We start from the raw sequence: 5,978 nt of genomic DNA on the forward strand, positions 1-5,978 counted from the left end.
TAATCCCAAACCATTTTTTTAGGCAATTCTGATAAACATGGGTTATTACAAGTGAGGTAAAATAAGTCTGGAAGCAATTTCGAGATGATAATTAATTTTAAGAATGTTTAGACCAAGCTGCTGCTAACACTCACTGTAAACTGCAGATGGCACCATTTATACGACATTTTAAAGAGCACCAGGGAAAAAAACAGCCCCTTTTAATCTGAGTTTTCTGATCTGCCGTGATCGTATAGTGGTTAGTACTCTGCGTTGTGGCCGCAGCAACCTCGGTTCAAATCCGAGTCACGGCAGGAGATGATGTCTTTTTTGAAGAGATGCAATTACAGATCGCATACCAAAAGTGATCTGCTAGCGATGTCTACGACTAAGATGAAAAAGCAATTAGGAACTGTGACTTTTACAGGAATGTTTTTCTAAAAAAGTACATAGCATAAGTAAGTATTATTTCAGAAATCCTGGTGCCAAGCAGGATTTTTTTTAATTTAAATTTTTATGGATACTGTGATAAACACAGTCTCACAGTAGCCATGGAATTTTTACTCATTACAGCTGCTTAATATCTGGACTGAGCCATGAAGCCTCTTTGGTTTTGATCTTCCCTAGTTTCTCATGCTAATAAAACAATCAGCCTGGAAATATGACAGTGGTAGATGTGGAAATCCTGCTTACCTTGGTCTGGACTGCTGCCAGCAGAAGGTCTTTGCTAATGACAGAGAAGAGGAACCATCACCATTGTCTGTTGATTCTCTTTGTTTTTATAGTAGGAACAGTGTGTAATTTCACTGTCCTGTTTCACTGAGTAATATGAGCGCATATTCTCAGTATGAAGACTTATAGGTTACCATTTGGATTTAGTAAATTGGTTATGGTACCTAACAGCTTGTTTCTGCAATAAACAAACAAACAAAATTATGTAATTGGTAATAACTACATTAATAAAACATCATTATTATGGGTTAATAAAGTAATTTTTAAGCTACTGAATAGTTTCTGGTAGTTGTTCCTTGAATTTGATAAGGAATCAACTCAAGATCAAGCACTGCTTTTCTCTCACTGCTGCATCTGACAGGACATATGCCCCTTTACAATGGATAACATCTCCAAAAAGCCCAGACAGATTCAAGCTTCCTGCAACAGGCCTGCTTCTTCAAAATGTGAATGACAGGTGCATTTCTCTTTCTCCAAGGGAGCAGGAAAATATTTTGCCATCCTACTGAGTGAGAAAGTGAAACAAATCTTTTTTAACATCAGTGTCGGGAAAAATCAGAGCCCTGAGGTATGGCTGAAAACCTGGGAGGGCACATCAACTTTGGGGATTATGGGCTTACATGTCCTAGTTTTGGTGTAATATGCTAATGACCCCTGGCATGTTTTGACCTTCCTCAGGTTCACGAGAGCTCTTTCTGTTATATTCTTCACAATATCTTTGAGTATTCCTCTGATTTGCCTTAGAATTCCTAGTTAAATATCATTCAGCCTTTTAGGAGCATGTCAGAGTAATTAGCTCATGAATTCTTGGTCTAATTGATGAGACAGATGTGGCTGATTTCCCAAAAGAAAGCAATTTAGAAATATGTACTAGCATGAAAAGACCAGGATGATCTTTTGTACTCTATCCCTGTAGATAGTGGTAGTTTTTCAGAAATGTCATCTGCTGTGTTAGATTTTATGAAATCCAGAAATAGTAAATTAACTCATCACAGGTGCACGTACTCTTTAAAGAATCCTAGTGAATTAAGTCCTAAAAAAGGAATTCAAAAATTGCCACACCAAATATTTTGCTCTACTCATGCATCATCCTGAGGCTGCCAAAACACTCAAAGCTCACCCCTGCTTGACCTCAACCTACCTGGAACTGACTTCTCTATATCCAGTGTTCATCTGTAGCTAAATATTACCTTATTATAATTATTGATGATTTTGAAGAATTTCATTAGGACAGCAGACAAATTCTGAATGCCCTTTTTAAAAATGGCATTCTTTTTTAATGACTGCCAACTGGAAAACTGTGGTTATTTAGTTTGATTTATTTTATTTGGGATTCCAATATTTGTTTTGCTAGCTCAATGGTAGCGTTATAAACTGAGATCAAGGATGGTGCAGGCAGATAATCAGAGCTCTCTTACCACCCCCCCCTGCAGTTATTTATTCTTCCCACAAGAAAATGAAAATTAAAAGCCAGCTTCAGTTTGGAATATAAACATGCAAGTGCAGATGTCTCCCAGCATTCCACTTCATGAGAAAATATTTATCAATTTTCTCTTCTCTTTAAAAAAAAAGAAAACAAAAACTTCAGTGCAAAAGAGTTTCCAAGGATAACAGGACAGCAGACTAGAAACACAAAGAGGTAATTCTGGAACTAATTTTGAACCTTGAATTGCACGAAGGTTTGCCTGTATGTTGCTGGAATATGTGGGTTGTCATGTCTAGTAGACATGTCCACATAACACTTTTCCAGCTGGAAACCATGGTCTAAATAGTAATAATAAAGTATTAAAAATATTAATGGGCTTACATAAATCTGTTTCTGAAACTCTGAATTTTTTATTGTCTAAGAGCAATTTGGGAGCCATAGAGCAGGGTCAGCAGCTTTCTCTACCTTTAGGAAGCAAACTGAAAGCAAGCACAAAATGAATAGTAGTTTAAAAACAAGGAATAAGAAAAGAGTACATTCCTTCCTTTGCAGTTTTCCCATGTCATTTGGTGCTTGCTATTGTTCTCATTCATGGCTCATTCTGCATAAAACATGAAATCGTTAAGACATGAAGGTGTCTATCCATATACCCAGCACAACTACTTTGCTTCTTAGAACTGAAACTAAACACTAATATTATGTACTCATTATGTTATTGGGGAAAGATTTCTTTCTCATTATTGTATCTTAACATTAGCTGTTGATTAGGGCCAAAACTGCTAGACTTTTCAAGTTATAGAGAAAGACAGGTATTTTGAAAATGCAGCACTGACCATAAAGTCTTGAAAAACTGTTGCAGCATTAATAGAGTCTACTGTAGGTTTCTGTTATTCTTCATTTTTCAGGAGCGCAGCAAAGGTGGTTGTATCCAGTCTGATGTCCGTATCCGGTGTTGAGCAGGATAGAAGGCAATGGCTGTTTTGAACCTGAAGTCATCAAATCAAATTAATTCTGTTTTTTTCATTCTCTTTACAGGAGTGCAGCTCATATTAAAACTTTTATAGGTCCCTTCTGAAATCCTTTCAAAAAGCTGTGGTCAAGTAGACTCTTTGAAAGGAAATATGTGATAAAAAGAACTTCTGAAAGCTTAAATACCTGGTTGTGCTTTAGCAAGGAATGCCAGGAATTGAGTTCACAGGTGGGATGATTTTACCTCTGGAAATTCAGCCCTGAGTTTACAGGCTATTATTGTGGAATGGGTGGTAATTGGGAAAAATTTGGCAGGCAGAGAAATTCCTGAGCCTGATGTGTAAACAGAACTACATAAACAATGTCTGATGTTGCAGTCCTGTTCTCATAATCTGTCTTTGGTGTTTCTTGAAAGAAAACTTGTCCTGGTCTCTAAATAAGAATGCTTCTTATTCATAATGCTTTAGCAGTTGCAGCACTGGAGAGAGCTGTACCAGAACACATGTGTAGATTCTTGTTCAATTTTTGAAGCTTTTGACTTGTGCTGCTTTTGGTAAGCTTTGACTCAGGTTTGAGTCTTACAGTCAATTCAATTCAATTCAATTGACTACAATTCAAACTATTGAGTAGGGTCTGGTTTTACTTCTTTGTCAAAAGCTCAGCACAAACCCAAACCCACCAAATGTCTCCAAAACTATCTAACTAATGGTTTATGTCTCACTTTTTAAAAAAATTATTTCTCTATCTGTTTTCATCTTAATCAAGTTCTCATTTTTCTTTATTCTAAAATCTTTATAGATGTAATATTTTGATTTAAAATTTCACAGAAACAAATCAGCTCTTCCATTCAGATTCAGATTCAAACACATCTGATAAATAATTCTTTCACAAAGCTTCATGAAATTAATTCTTGTGTTAAATGTTTTACAACTTTTTCTTCCACTCTTTTATACAGAAATGTTGTGTTGTGTATGTTTTCTCTGCACCAAATACATCTCAGGACATGACACTTTGTGATAGTCCTTCCAAAAGAATTCAGTTTTCACCTCAAAAAAGCCTCAGTCCAAAAGGATCTCAAAACGTGCTTTAAATTCAAAGTGCTTTAAATTCTTTGAGAAGAGAGTATAGTTTTGGTATTTTGTAATAATTAGCAAAAAGATTCTTTTATAGCACAATCTGTAATATCAACACAATCAGCATCTCTGTGCTGCTCAACTAGAACCTTTGTACCTCTTTCACCTGAAAGTTGTGCCTGGAGCCAACAACAGAGCTCCCTCAATTTTTCTGGTAATTTTTATTTATTTATTTATTTATTTATTTATTTCCTGAATTCCAAGTTCAGATCTCATGCTTCCAGGCTCCTCAAATAAAGATTTTTTTTCCTCTGTTGTTCTCTAATATGAGCAGCAAACCTCTAATTTTTACTCTCCATAATTATATCTAAATTATTTAGGAAAATCTGGCATACTAGGATGTGCTTATCCTGGGACCTGTACTATTGTTATTATTCACCATGCATCTGAAGGTGAGAAGGTGTACTGACCTTTCTCTTGACACAGGGAAGACAATTTCTTTACCATATAGCTACGAAGACATCTGTATAAAAACCATATGGTATAAATTGGTATTTTACTGTTACACTTGAGAAAGCAGTCTGAATTATTTTGCTAAAGCAACAGTAAAAGAATTATCACATCATAGAAAATTTGTGCTGGAAACATGTTTTGAAGGCTGCATTGTTGGGTTTTTTAGCATAAGAACTGAGCTTGACTGAAAAATAATTGCAAAAGGACTCTAGAAGTCCGAATACAAGAAACACAAAGTCTTCCAGAAAGACAAAAATATCATTTCTACAAAGAGATTTGCAGTTGGTTCACCAGTTTTGTTTCACCCTAAGGTCATTCTTAATTCTGTTTGCTGATAGAGGGGTTAAATGGAATTAAATATTCCCTGCAGGTCTTCAGAGTTTTGTGAGCTCTGCTTTAAAAGCAATCCTTTTCATCTTAATAGTTTCAAGATAAGTCTGGACAAACACCTGAAGGAAGTTTGCCAGGAGTTGTGAATACTCTGTCTGGTTGCCTGAATGATGTTTGGCCTCAGAAGGACATGCACCATCCTCAGTAAGGAAAAATTCTGAGAATCTGGCCTCAACTGTCAGAAACATAAATCCATTTGCTATAAATTAGTATCTGTTGCTTCCTCCTTTTTCAACCTGCTTCTTCTCTTCACCTGTAGTCGGGCCGTGTGCTTCAGTATGAAGAAATCATTCAGTTAAAATGAGCACTCTTTACTTCAGTCATCAGGATGAGTAGCTGTCTATAGATAAAATTCCAGTTGGTTAAATAATCTAAGTTTGTTAATAAATTTTTGAGCATATTCTATTAATAACAAATTAGAACTGTGTTGCCACACCATCCAGTCAGCATACAAATTGCCAACAGTAGGCGCCTGGGAGTGTCTCTTCAAAATTTCTTCCCTTGTACCTTTCAGCCAGCTTCTCTACCTCACCTTTCCCATACTGGAAAGCCACTGGTCCCTAGCACTGCTGCATTAGCAGACAGAAACACCCAGCAGGCAGAATGGGCAGAAGGAATGAATGTTGCTTTGATAAACAGGGAATCTTATTGGACCATTTTTCTACCCTGTGGCAGAATCCTTTCGGTTGCATCATCCTCTCCTCCCCTCCCCCCCCCCCCCACCCCCTCCCCCCCCAAAAAAAAGGACACTGCACTTCCAGCAGTGTCTTGTTTCTCTTTTATAAAATTTATACCTAGACATGATGCCTTACATTTGCTGCCATTGATTACTCATCTCATAAATATATTATTCTTTGAGTAAAGATACTATGAAGCCTCATGGTAAAGAAATAATT

General features: G+C 36.5%; 1 non-coding gene across 1 annotated transcript; it reads left to right on the top strand.

The window, feature by feature from the left end:
• Positions 1 to 221: 221 nt before the first annotated feature.
• TRNAH-GUG (transfer RNA histidin (anticodon GUG)) lies at positions 222 to 293 on the top strand. The gene has a single exon. It is a non-coding gene; the product is annotated as a tRNA-His (tRNA).
• Positions 294 to 5,978: the final 5,685 nt, after the last annotated feature.

Source organism: Pseudopodoces humilis, chromosome 4 (assembly GCF_049639895.1).
Source record: "Pseudopodoces humilis isolate 2021_Gansu_Grassland_sample_001 chromosome 4, ASM4963989v1, whole genome shotgun sequence".
Lineage (NCBI taxonomy): Eukaryota > Metazoa > Chordata > Aves > Passeriformes > Paridae > Pseudopodoces > Pseudopodoces humilis.